Below are 19,842 nucleotides of genomic sequence, written 5' to 3' on the forward strand. Positions count from 1 at the left end.
GCATTTCGTAGACTACGCGTTAAAATACGCAATTACGCGTAGTGCAAAGCGTAGTGTATGCGGATGCTTATGTAGAAAATTTTACGCATTAATTCCTCTATAAACGCTTATACCGGGAACTCTTCTATGCGTAAATTCCCCTTTCCAAAGCATGCAATCACACGCGGAAAATTAGACGCGTTCACTACGCAATACACATGTTAACTATGCATAGTGGGCGTAAGCTACGCGTAGCCGTACTTTGCTACGCGTAAATTCATAAGCGTAGTTTTGAAGCTTCACCTACGAACTACGATGCGTAAATGCGCACTGGCGTTGTTTCTGCTCATCCCTGCTTGGGGGGCCCAATGTAAAACTTGCATCGGGGCCCAAAGCTCCTTAGCTACGCCACTGGCCATAAATCCCTCTTTTTTCCAGGGGGTGCAGCAAATCTGTTTAGGATTTAATGCTGACGCTGGCTGGATAAGAAATTAAGGTAAATAAGAGAGACTTCAGTGCAGGGATGGTCGCAGTCAGCCAATTTCGCTACGCTGGAACTACGCGTATTTTTACGCAAATACGCTTCGTAGACTACGTGTTAAAATATGCAAGCTTCGCGTAGTGCGAAGCGTAGTTGATGCGACCGCTTATGCCCTTATGCGGAAAAATTTCCGCAATAATCTTCAACCTATTTGCAAATATAAACTAATATAAGCGTACATTCCACCTTCCAATGCGGAATTGTATGCGTCTAAAAGGGCAATAATATTTCCATATAGATGCAGTTACCGCACGCGTAGTTGACTTCGCAATACATACGTCAACTACGCGTAGCGGGCGAAGCTTCGCACAGCGGGACTACGACTACGCGGAAATGCGTACGTGTAGTTCTTAAACTTCGCCTACGAACTACGATGCGTAGTTGCGTACTACAATGCGTAGATTTGCGCTGGCGTAGTTTACGAGCAACCCTGCTTCAATGTCTCTTTAGGTTTAAAGTATTTCTCAGAAAACAATGTGCAGCATTCAGTATTTTCACGCAAACAAAATGTAGTGAAGCAAAATTGATCATATTGTCCATCACTTATTATCAGGTGGTATTTTTATGATGAAAGAAAGTTCTATCTATCTCACAAGTTATGAGTTAAAGTGATGAGACATTTAGGACGTTTTTTTTTTTCTTTTTTTTTCAGAGTTCAGTAGTTTTATATTCTGAAAATCCTCTGTAGTCACAGATCACACTTAACAACCAACAAGAAAGCTCCTTTGAGCAATATTTCTAGGAAAAATATAGTTTTAATAATATATCATTTCCAGCAAGAAATCCTTTTTCTCGCTGCTTTCCGGTAGCAGGAGGACCTGCGTCTCCAATCTTTCAGAGGGTGTTTGGCCTTGATAAGCTGTCACGGTATCAGGAGTGGAGAGTTCAGTCTTGTCCATCCTCAACACTCTTCAAACTCCTCCAAGCCTGCAATGTCAAGGAAAAAAACAGGCTTTGAAATCGGAATCAAAGAGCACTGCCCCCTTCAGGGGAAATATGATCAACATATAAAAAGAAATCTCTTTTCTGTTTGCTTCCTTGAAAGGGTTCCCCTGTGTGCCAGCAAAATTATTCTTTTTTTTCTAATTTTAACCCTTAGAATTCCACGGACATCTATAGGCGTTTCTGTGTCTCCGCATCTATACGCACCCCGGACGTCCAAAAGCATATTAGTACAAAACTACTTCTGCCTGCTGCTGACGTCTCTAGGAATTTTTTCCCTCCATACTCCAATGCTGCGGACATCTAAAGGCATTTAGTACAAAGTTGTGGCTTAGCTCCTTGACTTGAAACAAGCAAATAAGTTGAAGCAGAATTATGCAAATATTACTGTAAATCTATGCAGTCTGAAAATGGACTACTGTAAAATTTGAATAGTCCATATACAATACAATACAATAATACAATACAATAACATTTGTAAAGCGCTTTTCTCCCATAGGACTCAAAGTGCATAGTTGTGTCTCAGATTAATACAGGGTTGCAGGCTGGGTTGTGGTACAGAGGAGATAGTCAGATGTTCATGAATGCCAGACTGAAGAGTTAGGTTTTCAGTTTAGACTTAAATGCTTCCAGGGATGGAGCTGTCCTGATTGGGTGTGGCAGGGAGTTCCAAAGTGTAGGGGCAGCATGACAAAAGGCCCTGTCTCCAAAGGTTTTGAGGTGGACATCTGTGGGTGACCAAGGTGTTACGTCCTTTTGATCTAAGATTGTGGGGGGTGTGATGCAGAATAGTCCATTTACATTTCAGGGTTCCGTAATCCAGTAATTAGCATATTCTGTTGTATTATAATTAGCATAATTCCCAATCTTACATTTAATTGGTTAGTTTAATAGCACCTATGCAATGTAGGATAACTCACTTACATAGGAGGCTTAAAGCAAACCTGAAGTGGAAATAAACTTATGATATAATGAATTGTATGTGTAGTACAGCTAAGAAGAACATTAGTAGCAAAGAAAATAATCTCACTTTCTTTTACAGTACAGAAATACTGTATAATCTGGCGTATAAGACTACTTTTTAACCCTTGAAAATCATCTGAAAAGCCAGGGGTCGTCTTATACGCCGGGTGATATGCCCTATCCTGTTACCGCCTCTCAGATCTCGCTGCTGAGGACTGTAGTGAAGCGGTGCAGGCGCGCATGTGCAAGATCTGAGAGCCAGAGAAGGAGGTAAATAGGATACAAGGGCGGGGCTTGAAGGGTGAAAGAGGCGTGTTTTATAGGCATAGCGCAATCTATTCTCCCATACCGCTCTGATAAACAGGTAGACAGGTAGAGCTGACCAATCCACTTAGGTAGAGTTGACCAATCCAACCAGTCAGTCACCTGTATACTCTTATATACTGGGTACCACATACAGTACAGCACCAGTATCTGTTCATACATAGCACCAGCATATGATTTTTTTTAATTTTTATTTGGTGTGCGTTAGAAGAGGGGTAGTCTTATATGGCGAGTATATCCAAAACTCTACATTATAACTGGAAAAGTTGGGGGGGTCATCTTATACGCCCAGTCGTCTTATATGCCGAAATATACGGTAATTAAAAAACTTAAACAGCCACAAAACAGTGAGAGGCAGCTTGAGATAAGGTTTTACTGTAGGAAAGTTCAAAGTGTCATTACTTGTGCTTTGTTTTATAGCTTAAAAGACGGAGTGTGATTTCTAAACTGCAAATATGACAGAATTAATCAATGTTATAAAAACAAAACTTTATAACTGAAAATAAAAATGTGAGACTTTTCTTTGCTACGAATGTTCTATTCATTATCCATACTACACATGCAGTTCATTATATCATATGTTTTTTCGCTTCAGGTTTGTTTTAACTCCATAAACTTTACATCTCCCAGTTGTTCAGGTTTCTAAACCACTGTTAGCCCCAATATATATTTGTAACAGTTACACCTCATTGAAAAAAATTGAGAATTTTTAGAATAGAATATTTTCATCTTTGGATGCAGCAACCTCCCACTGAATGTAACATTCTATCTTTATACTGTTAACATGACTTGCTCCTCCATTCATTGCCTATGTTGATTAGGGATGGTCGCTGGAATCCGCAGAATTACAAATTCTGTGAATCCGGACGGAATTTGATGATTCCATTCCGTTATGACGGAACGAATTGCTATATCACTATGGCGGGATTTCCGCAGACAAAAATGAAATTCTGCAGAATTTTATGAAATTTAATTTTTTTTCCCACTGAACTGTTATCTGCCTAATAAAAAGAATTTCTACTCAACAGACACCCTCCCCTCCTCTCTCCTCCTGGAGGAAGGAGGGTCTCGTCTTCCAGGGAATTTCAAAAGCCAGCTTACATACCTTGGCCAGGAATTGAGCCTTGGCCGGGAATCAAACCCAGGTCTAGTGCTTGGTAGACAGCTCTCTTCACCACTATACCACTATACCACCACCAACACTACATGCTGAAGCCAGCCTAGCATGTACCATTATGATATATTCAAGGATAGCAGCCTACAGAGCGGTAGGCCTGGGTTCGATTCCCGGCCAATGTATGTAAGTTGGCTTTTGACATCCTACAATTCCCTAAGCAAGCTCATTTTTCTCTTGGATATATCACAATGGTACATGCAAGGCTGGCTTCAGCATGTAGTGTTGTTGGTGTTATAGTGGTGACGAGAGCTGTCTACCAAGCACTAGACCTAGGTTCAATTCCCGACCAAGGTTCGATTCCCAGCCAAGGTATGTAAGCTGGCTTTTGAAATCCTACAATTCCCTAGAAGACGAGACCCTCCTAGGACTAGAGGAACAGTCAATAGGGACTAGGGGCTACCATATAGCATAAACAAGGTTCTATTTGCGATTATTTTAATTTTTCCGCCGGAAGCCAGAATTCCACAGAATTTCACAAAAATCCAGCGGAATTTTCATAGCAACGGAATTCAGTGCTGGCGGAATCCGCAATTCCAGTGGAACGGAATTTGCTATTTCCGATCATCCCTATGTATGATATGAATGCACATAGCCATGTCCATCATCAATAAATATATATATATATATATATATATTTACCTGTATATTTATTTTTGCAGTTAAGCTCAACACTATTGATAACCACCGTCCTAAGCTAAAGGTAAAAAGGTAGTAGTATCAGAGCTTTTCAAAACACTGCCAAAAATTAAGGAGATATCTAAGAGCCTTATTTGGGGTCCCTGATATTGGAGATATACTGTATATACTCACATATAATCCTAATTTTTCAGCAAAAAATAAATGTGCTGAAAAGTTACCCCCTCGGCTTATATGCGAGTCAGTGGAGCAGAACGGATGGTGGAGCAGGTTTTGTTACTGGCAGACGAGGGTAAGGATCGTGCACTAGTGATCCTAATCTTGCCAGCTGGCTCCCTGCTGTGTCCGTGCCCCCCTATCCCCTGTAACATGGTGTGCAGAGTGTGCTGCTCAAGACTTCCTGTGTATCCTGACTCCCTGCTATGTCCCTCATCCCCTGCAACATGGTGTGCAGAGTGTGCTGCTCAAGACTACCTGTGTCCCCCTGCTTGTGGAGCAGAGCATGTAAGCAAAGTGTCAGCAATGCAATGATTGGGGATACTTTCTATGTGGCAATTGCTGTGTCTCATATCCATGACACCATCTTGTGGCGTCTTGAGACACAGCTGTATCATCCTTGGGGCACATCTGGCTACTGTGTAGGGGCTATACTGGGGGGGGGGGGGGGCTTATAAGCGAGTCAATCACTTTGCCTGGTTTCTGAGGGAAAAGTGGGTACCCAGGCTTATACGCTAGCCGGCCTATATGCGAGTATATATGGGTATACCTCACTGCCGAATACACATTACGTGAAATGCGCCACCTTCTACATATCATCCTACACTACTGTCTTGTTTAGCATTAGCACCAGTAACATATACAATAAATCAATTATTTCCTGTGAAAAATATGCGAGGAGCCAGAAAGGACAATGGCCACCAGCATTCCAGACAGATGAGGATGGTGAAATAACCACACATTATCTGACAAGACGGCGTAAGTAATTATAGAGGAGCATCTCAGGCAGACAATGGAGAGAGCATCTTCTGGACGCGTCTGGAGATTTCAGAGGATTAATAAAACTGATTAATTAATACAGCAGCCTAACACAGCACAAGTATTATGTGAAGAGGCAGTACTTCAACAACAACACTGAGAGTCTCACACAAGAAGTTAGACAAAGCTGCCCCCGAGTCTTCAGAAGAGCTCACATCGTATTGTAAAAGGCTGGAAGTGGCTTTCCTTCATGTCATTGAGTCCTTCTCAACAATGAAGTCCAGAGTTCACATTTATTATAGATCATCTAGATGAACGACATGCCAGGAGACGTTACCTGCAATGTGCTGGAGTTTTTCGTAAAATTAATTTTGTAGTGAAAGCGTCTTTTAGTATTTCCAAAAATTCAGTGAGGGCTGGGATCTTTAGAGGCTGCACTGCAGTAGATTCTCACTTATCAGGCACTGAAGGGGATTCGCTGATGCGGGATATCTGTGCTTTCTGGTTGCTGAGACTCCTGTTAAAAAAAGGTTTAGATAATAGAAAACTATACCTCACCCCTTTATACATACCAATAAATATGTGATAAATATTAACTGCCTAACGACCGCTCCACGCCAAGTGGCGTTGACGTGGCGGCAGCCCCAGGACCGCTCAACGCCAATTGGCGTGAAGTCCTGGGGCGGGGTTTTGCAGGGGATCACTCACGTTAATGCTCGCACATCTCCACTTGAATGATGGAGCTCCGCTCCGTGATCAGTATGCCAGCGGGGATCGCTGCTAGAGGACTGTTAGCGTCAAATCCGCCGTCTATTTACATTATACAGCACTTCAATCTAAGGCATATCCGTCCAGATAGACTGTGCTGCTCCTGCTGCCTGAGGTGCGCTCCCGCCGCCTGCCGTTAGCCCCTCGATCAATGAATGGGAATGTTCTTCCCATTCATCGATCTAAGTCCCCTGCAGAAAAACCAACTGTCTCTTATCAGAGGCCGCGGTCTTTCTGCAAAAAAAAAAAAAGTTTCCCTGTCCCTTTTCTAGTTCCTGGAAGTGAGATTGTTCGCCATCTTGTGGCCAAATAGTAAACTACACCCACATACATTTTTTATCAAATAATTACATTATATTACATTTAAAATTAGCTGTTTACCTCCGACACCAAAATTACCCAAATACATTTTTTAATTAAAAACAAAATTACAATTAAAAACATCAACATAAATAGTTACCTAAGGGTCTGAACTTTTTAAATATGCATGTCAAGAGAGTATCTTATTATACATATTTTTTTTTAATTATAAGCTTGTAAATAGTGATGGACGCAAATTGAAAAAATGCACCTTTATTTCTAAATAAAATATCGGCGCCATAAATTGTAATAGGGACATCATTTAAATGGTGTACTAACCGGGACAAATGGGCAAACAAAATACATTAGTTTTAATTACGTTAGCGTGTATTCATTTCAAACTATAATGGCCAAAATCTGAGAAATAATGATTTTTTTTCCATTTCTTTCTTAATCTTCAAGTTAAAATGGATTTAGAAAAAAATTATTCTTAGCAAAATGTACCACCCAAAGAAAGCCTAAATGGTGGCGGATAAAACAAGATATAGATCAATTAATTGTAATAAGCAGGGTTTCTCGTAAACTATGCCAGCGCGAATCTACGCGTCGTAGTACACAACTACGCATCGTAGTTCGTAGGCGAAGTTTAAGAACTACACGTACGCATTTCCACGTAGTCGTAGTCCCGCTATGCGAAGCTTCGCCTGCTACACGTAGTTGACATATGTATTGTGAAGTCAACTATGCGTGCGGTAACTGCATCTATATGGATCATCCCTGTTAATAAGTCGTTATAAAGTTATTGGCGAATGAATGGGAGGTGAAAGTTGCTTGGATACATAAGGTGAACAACACTGTGGGCTGAAGTGGTTAAAGATGATCCTCCATTTTATGCGTAGCTATTAGAGTTAGTGAAAAATCAGCCTTAGGCAACCATGACAGTGATGTTTTATGAACATCCTGGAAGTGATAGTCTGTACTAAATGCAGTCAGTGCAGGTTCTTAATTATTTGGAAGGCCTATATAGAGGGCATTACAATACTCGGGGCATGATGGGATGAAGGTGTGAACTAACAATCAAATATTCTTTGTGGGTATGAGGTGCTTATTTTTTGCAATGTTCTTTAGGAGAAAGTATTGAATCAATTGGCTTTGCTGTGGGTGAAGGGGGGTGAGGGCAGATTTTTGGCAGATGCAACTAAAGTGATTGAATTTGCTGGAAAAATCAATAGAATTACTTTTACTGCTCTTGCACTTTACTGCACAACAGTCACCGAGCGATACGAGGATTCTGTCAACTCTTCAAAAGAATTCAACAACTCAAATTATTCAATGTGAACCTCTTGGAAAAATCTCAGAGACTGTGGGAATAATAAGTGACTTTCTAGCTACAGCGGGACCTCAGAACACAGCCAGCCTTACGCACGGCACACGCATTAAATATTTCATATGCACTAAAAGTGTCAGTTAAAGTGAAATAAATAAGATGACAGATCTCTCTTAACCTGGCCTTGCAGCTATTAGATTTAAATGCTTTTTTTCCACCCACGTGCAATTTCACACGGAATTGATATATGTTTCGGATTTTCAAGACGTCCTTCAAGGAATTCCTTTGTCTTTGCCCATTTTATTTTTCATTTTTTCCTTTTATGCTGTTTTTTTCCGGTTTTTTTTTTAAAGTGATTGCTTTTCAGCGTTTAGAAGCATTATTACGTTTAACACAATAACATTTTGTAGCCAGCTGGTTCTACAATGTGGCTTAAAGGAAACTTAAAGGGATGGGGATGCTGAGAAAAATAATCCATGAGATGCTAAATATTACAACTTGCAGATTTCATGTAATTTATGTGCAGCTTGGAAGATAGGCAACCATGTGCTTCCCGCCGATTTGGATAGGCCAACTTCAAAGCTGCACAGAATTAGCATTACATTTGCACAATCTTCTGGTGCTATGCACTCCACTGCGCGCTCAGTGATGACCTGTGTAAAAACGACCTCACATAGCGTAATACTGTATAAACAAAAAGTACAACACACTCCTCAGTGCAAATGATAAGGTGCTCACACGTGATCCCAGCTCCCCTAAAGGTTGAAAGGCTCACCAGATAGTTTCCACCGAATCACAGGTGGTAATCTCACATCAGCACATATGTATCACTCAGACCTTCAGTGACCATATCCAATTGATAAAAAAGCAGCCTTTAATAAAACACATACAAATACATCATCGCGCAGTATGTCAGTTCCAATATAAAAAACACACTGCGCCTCTCGCGCACTCAGAACACTTACAGGATCCCTCTGGGGGATAGAGTAGCTTGTCACAGCGGTAAGTCCCTCGGTTCCAGACGCTTGAGAACTTATTCCAGCCGTTCGCGGCGTCCCGCACTGCCGGTTCCCGCGCCTCCGGACTTCCGCAACTCCAACCACGTGACCTGCGTCAGGCGTACTGGCTCCGCCCTACGCGTTTCGTCACCAGGATTCATCAGGGGCTAGCGTTGCCAGTACGCCAGCCGCAGATATACCGCTCACCACCCGCCCCTCCCCTCCGCATTATCCAACGGTCTCACCGCCGTCACATGCCTTACAATGAGTGACATTAAACGCTCTCCCAATTCCCACCCCTTATGCTCAATCAACATTGCTCCTTACCAGAACTTAACATTACTATAATCCTAATGCTACAATTATTCAATGTTACAATGATATGCCACAACCTTCCTATTTATTATATCAATGCACGCATCCCCCCTATTTGCGCCACCTATTGGATACACAGCATATTATCTTACCCTAGTCATTTGCTATATAGCAATTTAGATCAAACTCAATATTCAACCCAGTAGGTGCTAGAGCTTTCAAATCATGAATCCATCTACCCTCCGCCCTTGAAATATCCCTCTGTTTACTAGACCCCCTCCATTTTGGGACCCATTTCTCCACTCCCATAAATTTTAACAGAGAGTAATCACATCCATGACTTTCTTTGAAGTGTTTTGAAACACTATGTGATTCAAACCCCCTGCCTATGTTATAGATGTGCTCCCCTATTCTTTTGTGCAAAACCCTCGTGGTGCGGCCTACATACTCCAGGCCACACGGGCACCAGAGTACATAGACCACTCCCATTGTGGTACAAGTAATGCATTGTTTCACCTTATATGTTCGCCCAGAATTCCTACCCACAAAGTGATCTCCCCTTACTGCACTAGCTTCACGGCAGCCCCTGCATTTCCTGCAAGGAAAGAAACCCTTTTGGCCCAATAAGTCGGTTCCATCTGATCTTAGGGGTGGATCTATAAAACTAGTGACTAATTGCGATTTTAGATTTGGTGCCCTCCTGTACACAAAGGAGGGCTTGGCTGGCAGATACTTACCCAATGTTCCATCCATCTTAATTATGTTCCAGTGCTTATTCACCACTCTTTCTACTTGCCTATGTTGCCGATTAAACCCCAACTGAATGGCATATTCATGTTGGTTAGTGGGAGGCCTTTGAGTTTCACTAGTTAGTGCCCCCCTGTCATACCCCCCCACTTCATTAGCTACCCTTTCTGTTTGTCCTCTATCATAGCCTTTTTCCACAAACCGCTCATTTGCATGGTAGCGGAACCTCTGGCTTCCTATTGGCCATCTCAGTGTGGAAGATACCATGACTGGTTTCGTCCTAAAACTTTTGTGTATCTAATTTGTAAAAAGCTATCCATGAGGTTAAGCTTGCCAGCAACATATGTAGCCAGGATATGGGACTTTTTATCAAGGATCACTGCATGTAGCCCGCAGGAAATTTGGTCACTTTTTGCAGATTCTGCTACCAAGGGTACACACCTGTGATGGATGTCACCCATTGGGGATCGGTACCTCATTCCCTTGGATGACATTGTTGGATTGAGCTGTACAGGTGCACAGTCAGCTATGTGGCTGACAATGCATTTTGTGGCTATGCCGGGTGGGGGGTGGAGACACAACAAAGCACTGCCTGCATGACGTGATGTATTGGGCAGGGTAGTGGCGTGATCAACGTAATCGTCTGTCGCTCGGGTAAGTTGATCTGCCGGGTGGATCACTTGTGGGGCAGCAGTCTGGGGGTGGGGCTATTGTGGGGCAGCAGTCTGGGGGTGGGGCTATAGTACACACTCTAGATTATCAGCTGAGGTGGTCGTTATTAGCTGACTTTAATTAAGCATATGTATGAGGCTTTAGCAATATAACAATTCTAGTTTGGAAGAGATATGCCCACCCTGCACCTCAAGTTCTGCCTTGTGAACTGCTGTGTACCGTCATCAATAGAAGGAAAATCTACAACGGTGTTATTTTTACCCTGTGCTTGACTGAATAACAAATTATCAACATTCTATGCCTGCTAATTATAACTGTGAATATTCATCACTGTAAGGAAACTGTCCCATCCCCCCTTTTCAATGCAGATAAACAATTTCCTAAAACTAGGAATGAGCAAGGAACGTGTATGAGTTCAGTCTCATGGTGAATTAGCACCAATATCACTTAAAGAGAATCTTAATAAAGGGGGATATGGATGTTTCCTTTTAAACAATACCAGTTGCTTGGCAGTCCTGCTGATCTTTGGCTGCAGTAGAGGCTGAATCACACACCTGAAACAAGCATGCAGCTAATCCAGTCTGACTTCAGTCAGAGCACCTGATCTGCATGCTTGTTGAGGGGCTGTGGCTGAAAGTATGAGAGACACAGGATCAGCAGGCGATTCAGGCAACTGGTATTATTTTATAAGGAAAAATACATGTCCTTCTCAGTTTAGGTTCCCTTTAATGACATTTTTTTAATGAACCCAGCAGTCAGGTTCACCATGTGGCTTAGGCTAGAATGAGGGGATACAGCCAGGGATGAGCAGAAACTACGCCAGTGCGAATTTACGCATCGTAGTTCGTAGGTGAAGCTTAAAAACTACCCTTACGAAGTTACGCGTAGCGAAGTACCGCTACACATAGCTTACGTCCACTATGCGTAGTTAACAAGTGTATTGCATAGTGAACTACGAATGCATTACTCGCGTCTAATTTTCCGCTTGCGATTGTATGCTTACAAATTTACGCATTGGAAAGGGGAATGTATGCATAGAAGAGGTCCCAGTATAAGCATTTTAAAAAAGGAATTCATGAGTAAAATTTTCTGCATACGGGCGTAAGCATCCGCATAAACTACGCTTCGCTCTACGCGTTATTGCGTATTTTAACGCGTAACGCGTCTACGAAATGCATATGAAACAAATATTTGATTTCGAAGCCGTAGTTTGGCGAAGCGTAATTGCGTAAAACTATGTGTACTTCCAGCGTAGCTAATTTGGCTGACTATGACCATCCCTGGATACAGCCCAGGTGGCTTAAGGGCAGGAAAGATTGGATGAGAAACATGGGGGATTCCCTTTGCTTGGCCAGTAGCTTCTTCCCACAATGCATCTCATGCCCCTGGAACCAATCTGAAGAGATTACACCGCAGGTCTATAAAAGGGGGAGAGGAGAGAGGTTTTGCATTCTGTCCTGTGATTTCATGCTGTTAGGAGGGAGACACATACAGACAGACGGGGCAGAGCTACATCCATTCCAGGGAAAATGAGACCAGGGTGCTCTGTAAAAAGAATTGTTTTGTTATATCATTGTGTTACCATGCATGCATATAGAAAATTAGCTGTGCATTTTAGAATAGTTTAGCTGTAACTATACTAGCAATTATTTCACTAGTTCAGCTTTAGGCGTAGACACACTGTGTAGGATCAGCTGCGTTGCACGCTTATTGCAATGGGACAATCATCATGCAGTGCCAGTGACAGTTTAAAACAAGATTTAATTGCCTGTATCATAATCACACTGAATATATAAACATTGCATACATAACCTACTCTAGTGATTATATTAGAGACTGCCAGTGACTATATACTGTAACTGTGTCAGTTATCTGTGTGTGACAAAGGTATCACAAATTCTGTGTCATCTCATCACCAGCACAATACTAGAGCACTGAAAGAGAGCAAAAAATGGTGTTGATTTATTCTCAGATGTTTGCCCCTGTTGCTGGCGTATAATTTATCATAACACGAGTAGCTGTATTGTGTAGTAACCAACCTATATCTCCATTGCTTGTCTTACCAATACATTGTTAGTGAAAAATGTCTTTAGGCCTGAGGTATACAGTATGTCATATGTATATCTTAAAGCATTTGAATGAAACCCAGCATTCTTCTTTACAGCATATTATATACAACCAGCATTTTTTTTTTTTACCAGAACAGCATTCAAAGGGTTAAACACAGGCCTTAGAAGCTCCCCTGCAGGGAAAGCTGGACTAATCTGAACTAGAGATAATGTTATCTTGTTAATGTATCAAGTGAGAAATGTAAACAAACCCTTCTCTGACACTGCTGGGTCTCCTGAAGACAGTGAGACAATCAGTGGGCAGCACGGTGGCGTAGTGGGCAGCACGGTGGCATAGTGGTTAGCTCTCTCGCCTCGCAGCGCTGGGTCCCCGGTTCGAATCCCAGCCAGGGCACTATCTGCAAAGAGTTTGTATGTTCTCTCCGTGTCTGCGTGGGTTACCTCTGGGCATTTCGGTTTCCTCCCACATTCCAAAAACATACGGATAAGTTAATTGGCTCCCCCTAAAAAAAATGCCCCTAGACTACAGTACTTACACTACAAAATATAGACATATGGCAATGGTAGGGATTAGATTGTGAGCTCCTTTGAGGGACAGTTAGTGACAAGATATATATATATATACACTGTACAGTGCTGCGTAATATGTCGGCGCTATATAAATACTAAATAATAATAAATAATAATAATAATCAGAAAGCACCAGAAAGCATTTATGCTTAAAGGAATACTATCGATGCACATATTTTTTTTCAATTGACGCAGGAATTGTTTGGGAAGTGCTGCTAAGTACTGGTGTATACATTTTAGTAGCAACTTCTTTGTTTACTGTTATCAATATACATTCAAAGTTCCCCTCACACTTGATCAGTTAACTCTATGTGTAGCTCTGTGTGTGACAGAGAGAGAGAGAGAGAGAGACCCCAACAGCTGCAGCTGCTGTGTCCTGTGTTGCTGACTGAAGTGTCTGAAGAGAGCAGAGGAAATGTAACTAATTGTCACAGCTTTTCATACTGTTTTTGCTTTCAGAGTTTGATATGTTTGATATTTGCTTTCTGTAGTCTGATATGCAACTCTGGCTGTGCATTGAAGCAGACACCCCTTCTGCAATTGATTTGTCTCAATATAGCTAAATCCTACCCTCAATAAATTACAGCTTTTGCCTCTGATATTTAACATGAAAAGTAGGAAAATGTTTACACAGCTACTTAGACATTATTTGTACACTGTCATTTTAGAACACTTGGTATTTTAAGATAGAAAATGTATTCCTTTAAGTTAGAAGATGAAAAAACCTGTTAAGAATAAAATGCAAAGTCAGCTTTCAGAGCAAAAAAGGTGTATTTTGTGAATGTATAATTTCTAAATGAATAAAAAGACGTATGTACAAAAGCAAAAATGATAACCGTATGGCATATAAAAAGTAGGAAAACATGTTTTATTGAATATTATGTCAGAGTTTAATACCGCTTTAAGGAGAAATGTTCATTGGTCAGTAAAAATGTCACAATGGCACACATGAATCTCACTGCAGCCTGAATGCCTCTTAACACCACTTGCCGGACGTGTGCCCCGTTAAGCTTCTTAGAAGAAAGTGTTCAAGTATTACAGTAGAGCACGTGTACCTTCCGTCCAAACCAAAATGTCTCAATTGCAACTGTAGTAACAACATAGTGATTGCAGAGGAAAACCAACCATAAGTCAGAATCAGAATCAGAATCAGAATCAGCTTTATTCGCCAAGTGCGACAGGTGCCACACCCGGAATTATTTGTGGACACATGGCAGACATGGATGGTAGTGCGTGTTAACAGCATCAGTAGTAGCTACATAGGAATGCAACAGTATGACAACAACAATATAGGAATACAACATAGGAATACAACAGTAAACAGCGACAATATAACAACAACATTGATAATAACAGTACAAAGCATAGTGTGGCTGATATAACAGTAACCAAAGCATAGTGTGACTGAACAGCCCCATTGTGCCAGAGTTAGCGTGGTACGATTTTAACACGTGGAACAGTGGGACAGTGTGGACTACAGGCAAGCACGCTCTCAGTCGTTGAGTAGGAGAACTGCCTGGGGGAAGAAGGTGTTTCTGTGCCTGGTGGTTTTGGTGGGGATGGTCCTGTAGCGGCGGCCTGAGGGCAGGGGGTCGAAGAAGTGACTGCCTGGGTGGGATTGGTCGCCAGTAATCCTGTTGGCCCTGGACCTCATTCTGGATGTGTGGAGGAGGTCCAGGGGAGGCAGAGGTGACCCGATGATCTTCTCAGCGGTGCTGATTACCCTCTGAAGTTTGTGCTTGTCCTTTGTATTTGCCCCCGAGTACCAGACAATGATGGAGGAGCAGAGGACAGACTCAATGGTGGCCGTGTAGAAGCTAGTCATTAGCTCCCGCGACATTCCAAACTTCCTCAGCTGCCTTAAGAAGAACAGTCTCTGCTGGGCTTTTTTTTGAGTTACGGAGGTGTTCACATCCCACCTTAAGTTCTTAGTGATGGTGGTGCCAAGGAACCGTGCGCTGTGTACTCTGGAGACCTCAGTGCCATCAATGTAGACTGGATGGGGAGATGGGGCATTTCTTCTGAAGTCCACAATCAGTTCCACAGTTTTTGCTGCGTTTAGTACCAGTCTGTTGTCCGTGCACCACCTGAGGATCCGCTCAATCTCGCTACGATATACAAACTCCCCTTCTTCTCCAATGAGACCTAGGATGGTGGTATCATCCGCAAACTTGATGACCTTGACAGAGTCAGTGGATGATGTACAGCTGTTTGTGTACAGGGAAAAAAGAATTGGGGACAGCACACACCCTTGCGGGGCCCCCGTGTTGGTAGTTCTGACTTCAGAGGAGCAGCCGCCGATTCTCACTAGTTGTGCCCTGTTGGTGAGGAAGTCCTTGATCCAGGTGCAGAGAGAGAGGTCCACACCGAGTCGTGCCAGGTTGTCATGCAGAATGTTCGGACAGATGGTGTTAAAAGCAGAACTGAAGTCCAGGAGCAGGATTCTGGCATAGGTGTTGGATTTGTCCAGATGAGCCATGATGTGTGCTAGACTGATATTAATGGCATCCTCCACGGACCGGTTGGCCCTGTAAGCGAATTGCAGGGGATCCATTAAGGTGGCTGTGTGTCCCTTCAGATAGGTGAGAACCAGTCTTTCAAAGGTCTTCATGATGATTGGAGTTAGAGCAACAGGTCTGTAGTTATTTAGATCAGTGGCTCCTGGTTTCTTGGGGACTGGGATGATGTCTGATTTTTTGAAGCAGGGGGGGACCTTGCCTAGCGTCAGGGATTTGCTGAAGATGGAGGTGAGGATCGGGGCTAGCTGGCTTGCACATGTCTTCAGGCAAGTTGGAGATATGCCGTCCGGGCCTGAGGCTTTCCTGGTGTTGAGCTTCCGGAGGTGTCGTAAGACATCGGCCTCCTGGACTATCCTCAGTGCCAGGGGGACACTAGCAGCATGGGAAGATGAAGTGGGAGGAGACTCCCTTGGTGAAGAGGTGAGTGCTAGGTCCACTGGATGGGTGGGTTGTTACCTCAAGTTGTACCTCAAGTGTACCTCAAGTTGTGCTGTAGGCTGTTGGTGGAGGAGGTGGGTCAATTAACGGCCGTTTCGCGTCCTTCTAAATGCTTGGTCACCCTGCGTACCTAGAGGAATGCAGCGTAACTGACATCCATAGGGACGCAAAACTGCCGCTGCTCGACCCCCCGTTGCCTGTCATCTCTCACCTCCTCCACCGACAGCCCATAACACAACTGTTGAGGTACACTTATGGTTGTTTTTCCTCTGCAATCACCATGTTGTTACTACAGTTGCAATAAACCAATTTTGGTTTGGATGGAAGGTGCTCGTGCTTTTGTCTCTCTACTGTAAAACAGTATTTCATACTGATATTAACATTACTGACAGTACTGGATACAGTTGTCCAAAAATTCTGTGTTATCAGCAAAAATGTAAATTCTATTTTGGCGTTCTTTTTTTGTCTAATTTCACATTGTGTGATATTTACCCATCTGTGGCTTTATCACCAGTGCCTGTACTGTAGGCACATCTCTGTTATCTAGCTCTTCTATTTTGATGTCATCATCATGGGGTAAACTGGCAATCACATGTATATCATAAATAGCTAAGCAGATAACAGTGAACTCTATATATACAGTTTGTCTCAACAACAGATACCTGACACACGTTTCGCAACTAAGGGTTGCTTCCTCAAAGGCAAACATAATATCTCTTCTGCCAGGTATGTGATGGAAATGTACTATGATTATTCTACAGGTCATGTGTACATTTGAGGAAGCAACCCTTGGTTGTGAAACACGTGTCTGGCATCTGTCATTATATGCTGCTTGGAAACTACACAGTCTAGTTTGTTGTATGAAAAAAGAAAAGATCAAGGACTATGAGTAATAAATGTGACTTTTTTTAACCACTTCAGCCTACAGTGTTGTTTCACCTTATGCATCTGAGCAACTTTCACCTTCAATTTATTTGCCAATAACTTTATCACTACTTATCACAAATAATTGATATATATCTTAGTTTTTCTGCCACCAATTAGGCTTTCTTTGGGTGGTACATTTTGCTAAGAATTATTTTTTTTTTCTAAATGCATTTTAACGGGAATATTAAGAAAAAAATTGAAAAAATTAATTATTTCTCAGTTTTCAGCCTTTATAGCTTTAAAATAATAAATGCTACCATAATTAAAACCCATGTATTTTATTTGTCCATTTGTCCCGGTTATTACACCATTTAAATTATGTCCCTATCACAATGTATGGCTCCAATATTTTATTTGGAAATAAAAGTACATTTTTTCAATTTGTGTCCATCACTATTTACAAGCTTATCATTTAAAAAAAATATAGTAATATACTCTCTTGACATGCATATTGAAAAGTAGTTCAGACCCTTAGGTAACTATTTATGTTGTTTTTTTTTTTTAAATTGTAGTTTTTTTTATTAAAAATTGTATTTGGGTAATTTCCCATTCATTGATCTCGGGGCTAACAGTGGGCGGGGAGTGTGCACGCAGGAGCGCGTGCCCAGCACAGCGGCAGCAGGTCGGGCTGGATGGATGGATATATCCGCCCAGATAGAACGAAGTGGTTAAAACTACTTTTTATGATTGGTACAATACTACTATTAAACCCATGTCTGTGAATTGGTTTGAGATACTCACATGTATTTGTTTAGAACACCACATTTACGATGTCTGAAAGTGTGAAAAAAAATAATAATTATTATTAGTCTGTGATGTGTTCCAAAGAGCTCTGTTAATGTTTTTGTGATGATTCTGAAGAATGCTGCTTCTATCAGTCCTGACATTTTTATGACACAATTTATGCACATATTTGGGCCCAATTTTTCAGCTAGTTAGTGAATTTTTTATGCCATTCGTGTCATTCACTTTTGGAAACTGTGAAAAAAAAAACTTTTGTAAGTGTTAAAAAATAGTTCTACCTTACAGATAGTATCTCATGGAGCTTGCATGTTCTTTCCATGTTCGTGTGGGTTTCCTCTAGGTACTATGGTTTCCCCGAGTCCCACATCTTATATACATACACAGGTAGGTAAATTCTGTCTCCCCTTTCTAGCGTTAGATAACAATATGGGAACAGTCAGTGGCATAGCCATATACACAGTGTAGAAGTACTGCATAAGATGTCAGCAATATGTAAATATGTAAATAAACAATAATGAGCTTACTGGGATTGTACATGTACTGCCAACACATTCAGAACCATTATAATACCAGGTTTGTAAATCTCACAAACTTGTCAGCATTGATTTTGTTCTTCCCTAACCGACTCTGCTTCCTGTGGTAAGAAATTCTACATCTTAACCCTTTTGGAACCGGCTGCCTAACCCCCCTTAAGGACCAGGCATTTTTGCTGAAAGGGGGGGGCGTTTGGGGGGTTAGGGCAGCCGGATACCTGCAGGGTCTTGCTGGGCTGTGTCCCCCTGTGTGGCCAGGTGTCCCCCGTTCAGCAGCTGCTTTCACTCACCTTCCAGGCTCCAGTGACGAGCCGCTGTGGACCCCTCCTCTCTGGCCGGCATCTCTGCTCCTACTGCCGCTCAGTTCCGGGTCGCGGCCTGATCACGTCATCAAGCCAGGACCTGGTGCTGACATCAGAAGGAGCAGAGATGCCGGCCAGAGTGGTGGGGAGCGCCAATCGTTGTGGGAACGGCAGGGAGGTGAGTGGATCCTTTTCTTTCCCCCCTACCGCCGCAGCTGTCAAAGTGATCACTATGATCCGCCGACGATCATAGTGATCACGTGATCAGCAGCCATACACGATGGCTGCTGATCACTGAGGGAAGATGCCAGCTGTCATATGACAGATTAATCTCCCCTCTTTGGTGCGCACGATCGCGTTGGGACAGTTCGTTCAGTCATGGCGGCAGCACCACCTGCTGGATGTAGATTCAACCTACATCGGTCCCCAAAAGGGTAAAAAGAAACCGAGGTGGTTTGTGTGTGTGTGGGGGGGGGGAGGGGAGCATATGGGACACAGAGACATGTTCTCTGCCTCATGACATGCCTCTGTGTCCCCCCACTGCCGCTCTCTGCCCCCCACCGCAGCTTTCTGCCCCCCCCCCCCCCCACCGCTGGCCCCCCCCGAGATTAGCGGCAATTTTTGTCGGTATCTCGGAGGTAAACACAGGAGAGAGGGATTCCGTGTTCAAAACGCCCACCAGGGGCGTTCCTACAGGGTCTCCAGAGCTTAGCTGCCATTGGGCAGCTCTCTCTCCCTGGCCACGCCTCCTGCCACTCCCCCGCCTCCCTTCACACTGGGAGAGAGAGTCAATCTCTCTTTCCAGCATCGTGACCCAGATGTCATGAAAGTGCGACAGTGCGTCCCACCAGGAGCGGCGGCGAGTTGTGGGGGGCTGCGGTTTTGGCGGCTACTTGATCCGCACAGCCCCCAGGATCAGGTAGTGTATTATTTTATTTCATTTTATGAGCCCCCCTCAGGCTCTCTTTAAAGGACACCTGAAGTGAAAATAAACTAATGAAATAAACAATTATATCTATATTCCTTCTACTAAAAATGACTTTTTAAGATATTCCACGGTTTTATTTCATGTTTAA

General features: G+C 42.7%; 1 long non-coding RNA gene across 2 annotated transcripts in view; it reads right to left on the reverse strand.

The window, feature by feature from the left end:
* Positions 1-1,255: 1,255 nt before the first annotated feature.
* LOC137528024 (uncharacterized) overlaps positions 1,256-19,842 on the reverse strand; it is a 45,466-nt gene continuing 26,879 nt past the window's right edge. The window contains exons 3-6 of one of the 2 annotated variants that reach the window (XR_011023258.1): positions 18,210-18,339; positions 17,929-17,961; positions 5,875-6,054; positions 1,256-1,447 (exon numbers count right to left, since the gene is read on the reverse strand). This is a non-coding gene — a long non-coding RNA (uncharacterized lncRNA). The remainder of the gene's footprint in view (positions 1,448-5,874; positions 6,055-17,928; positions 17,962-18,209; positions 18,340-19,842) is intronic. The other variant, XR_011023257.1, reaches the window with a different exon arrangement.

The sequence above is a fragment of the Hyperolius riggenbachi genome, chromosome 8, assembly GCF_040937935.1.
Source record: "Hyperolius riggenbachi isolate aHypRig1 chromosome 8, aHypRig1.pri, whole genome shotgun sequence".
Taxonomy (NCBI): Eukaryota; Metazoa; Chordata; class Amphibia; order Anura; family Hyperoliidae; genus Hyperolius; species Hyperolius riggenbachi.